Below are 3,934 nucleotides of genomic sequence, written 5' to 3'. Positions count from 1 at the left end.
TATGATGTGATGAGACGTGAATGGATGAGATGTGATGTGAACGGAGGTAATGAGATGTGATGTGAATCACGGTCTAGATGTGACTGGATGAGATGTGATGTGAACGGATGTGATGTGATGTTGTGATGTGGATATGGGTAGATGTGAATGGATGAGATGTGATGAGGATAGATAAGGATAGATATGATGAGATGTAATATGATGTGATTGGATGAGATTGGATGAGAATGGATGAGATTGGATGAGAATGGATGAGAAGTGATAAAGTTGCAATAGCTAACGGAGAGTCAATGGAGGACATCTCGCGTAGCAAGGTCGGTGACCAGCCTCGATTCGATTCAAATGGTGAGCTTCCGGTACGATGGATGAGTAGCCAAGGAAGCGGCCTATGAGTGAAGTGCTAGGTGACCTGTGAAGAACGAGCCTAGAGAGTGCTCACCATACGGTGCTCGGGCTCTGGGTCGCTGAAGATACCCACACGTGCATTGGAGAAGAAAACTAGAGCAAGGAGTTAGAGTTGTTTTCAGAACTTGGGCATGGATCTAGTTGACTTATCATGAGAATATATTTTAAGTCCTCTTTAAGAATATTATTTTCCCCTCTTGAGTAATTTGGGGACGCCTAGGTCACTCTTGCGTCATGGCGGCTAGGTTAATATCGTGGGTGACACCACTATAAATATTAATACGTGCGGTATATGACGTATGCTTGGGGCCGTCTATGATTATTTCAGTTAGGTTTGTATGGCAAGGTGATTCCTGGGATACTTACGCCTGGTAGTCATGAGTTGGTTATGGTTTGTGTGTGTTTAATATTTGTGGGATTAATTATTAATTGGGCTTATATTTTCAGGTGATGAAGATTATGAGGATTGATGAATAATGTCGAGGAGAATGTTTCTTATGAGCATCATATTTATTTTTACAAGCATAGCTTGTAACCTTAGTAGTTGATTTTTCCATTTTGATACATTAGGAAAAATACATTTATAATGTTGAATTTATTAAAGCCTTAAGGCTTTACCCTAGCCCATATTTTTGGGACACTCTATTTTTGTTGTGGAAGAGTGTCGTGCTCTCTAAAAGCACACTTTGTATATTTTTGGGGGATATGGCCTATTTTTGCTTGGAAGCTAATAAAAATACTCTTGTGTGGGGAAGGCCACGCACAAGGGGGGGAAGATTGCACCCAGCATGTTTGTCTTGGAGCTAAGTATTATGTTTGCTATGCTTTTGTTTAAATTATTTGATTTTGTTGAAACCTATGTGTTGAATTTCTCAAGTGTTCCACAAGCTATCCTAGAGAACGATTCCGTTTTTAGTGGTATTAGAGCTTGGGCTAGGAGATTTGTGGAAAGGTGGGAAAGGTCTTCATCAACACAACTCTCAAGAAAGTTGCAAGCTTTTAACTAGTGGGCAAAAGAAGGGTTTGTGGTCATTAACCAAAAATTCAAATTCTCAAACTAGCTCTACTTCTCAAACCCACTTACTTCTTCCCAAAACCATTCTTCTTTATCAAAAAGTGGATTTGCTCAAAGCTTCATGAATTTCAGATCTGACCGTACAGATGGATTCCCCATAGCCAAAAACCTCATGTGGTTTGCTCAGATTTTGCAAAGATTCAAGTTGCAAAAATTCTATAATGGACGGACTGCATGTTGTGTGAATTTTGATCCATGAAAAATAAAGAAAATCAAGCAAGCAATGGTGCGCCGAAATGCAGCCTCATGGCCAAAAAAAGCGTGCCCACACAAATCTCAATTAAGTTTACTTAATCACAATCAAGCCCAAATCTCAATTAAGTTTACTTAATCACAATCAAGCCCAAATCTCAATTAAGTTTACTTAATCACAATCAAGCCCAAATCCTCATCTTAATCCAACTCTACTTTTTCCAAGCCCAATGCATGTCACATCAACTTTTGGAGCTTTCACACTACCTATTTTCCTATTTCAAGGGAAATTCCAAAGAATTGCAATTTTCAGATTTTGGGTGCAGAAAATTGATTTTTCAGGGTTCAAAGAGGCTTAAAAAGGCTTAAAAAGGCTAAATAAATGCCAAAAAATTCCAAAATAATTTTTAAAAAATTCTAAAAATTCTCAAAAATTGTTACAAAGGTTTGGCCAAGTTTTTAGAATTGTTTGAGCAGTGTTCAAGGTGTAAAAAATTATTTCTTCACAGCATTTTGACTAGCCCAAGTCTCCTAAATCACTCGAAATTGCTTGGGACTTGTGCGAAACGAAGGGAATTCGACCGAACCATTGAACCAAAGTCTTTGTTCAGTTTCAACACAAATCAAATTACGGGAGAATTGAGATAAGTACAATCATTTGCTTTATTTACATACATCAAATAATATCAATTTTATTTATTTACATTGTTTGCATGAGCACTATGGCAAATTTTCCTATTTCACCTTCAATTCAAGAGCAACTCCAATCTCTACAACAACAAATTTTAGAAGAGAGAGAGATCGACAGCCCACGAGTCAAAGGCGTAAGCGTGACTCTGCCATCTTATGATGACGAAGACGACACCATCCAAAGAGCTGTCAATGCTACACTTCAAGCACAAAATTCACGAAAAGATTCTAAAATCAGTCATAAAGCTTTCTCATTTTAGAATTATGATGGCAAGAAAGATGCTGGAGTCCTTTTGGCATGGCTTAGTCAATTGGATGACTACTTTTCGGGGGAGAAATTTTTCGAGAAGGACAAGATCAAATGTGCAGCTAATCACATGGTGGATAGCGCAGCTTTATGGTGGAGCGTCATCAAGCAAGGACGTGACAAACCGGATTCATGGAAAAGGTTTCAAAGGCTAGTGAAAAAGCATTTCTTACCTTCATAATTTAAAACTAAAGCTAGGCATCAATGGGATACATTGCATCAACTTGAAAAAGAAAGCATGTCTCAGTATGTGGAGAAGTTTTGGAATACATTACTATAGGTACAAGTTGTGGAGAAAGTCAATGAGAAGGACTAAAAGAGGAAATTCATTTCGGGCCTTAAGCCTACAATTAGGGCCGATGTGAATATGTTTACACCTCATTCACTTTCTACAGCTATATCTTTGGCAACAAATTCCGAACGCAAAAATGGTTTTTCTAGAGAGGCCAAGTCATTTGAGAGTAACCACTCTAAACCTTTTTCTAAACCTTTTCATGCTTCAAGAAATTTTCATAAGCCAGGGTTTGACAAAGGTAAGGAGATGGTCAAAGGCGAATCAAATTCAAAGACAGTCAACGGTGGCAAGCCCAAAGGTCCTCCAATCAAATGTTTTCGATGTCATAAAGAAGGACATATAGCACCAAATTGCCCAGAACGTACAAAGAATCAGACACCTGTGGCACGAGTCAATATGCTTGAAGGAGATGACAATGAAGATGAATCGCTCAAGCAAGAGGGTAACTCTGACCCTGACTATTCAGAAAAACAGAAGGTAAACCTCAAGCTCATTCACTACTCAAAATAAAAGGAAAAATTAATGAGCATGAAGTTATTGTTTTACATGATGATGGTAGCACTCATGACTTTATTTCTGAAAAGACAATTAGAGCTTTAAACATTCAACCTTCACCTACACATTATAGAGTTAAAGTTGCATTTACTAGAACCAAGTATAATTGCATGCAAGAGGTGAAAGGTTTAACTTTAAGCATCAATTCCTTAACAGAAAAAAGGGATTTCTTAGTTGCACCTTTACAAGGCGTAGATGTAATATTGGGTATGCCTTGGAGACATATGTACAACCCTATTATAGACTATGATACACATAACATTTGTGTAAGGACGGACAATGAAAATATTTTCCTCCAATGTCTAGTCAAAGGAGAGACGAGCCCTTTATTGAGTCATACTTAAGCAAAGCAAGCTCTTAGGAAAAGGGAGAAGACTTATATGGTTTGGGTTAACCAGCTTAATGTTGAGTTTAA

The sequence above is a fragment of the Cibotium barometz genome, chromosome 3 (assembly GCF_041138505.1).
Source record: "Cibotium barometz isolate CiBa-2024 chromosome 3, ASM4113850v1, whole genome shotgun sequence".
In the NCBI taxonomy this organism is placed as follows: domain Eukaryota; kingdom Viridiplantae; phylum Streptophyta; class Polypodiopsida; order Cyatheales; family Cibotiaceae; genus Cibotium; species Cibotium barometz.
The sequence above is the reverse complement of the archived record's forward strand: the minus strand, read 5'-3'. Positions refer to the sequence as shown.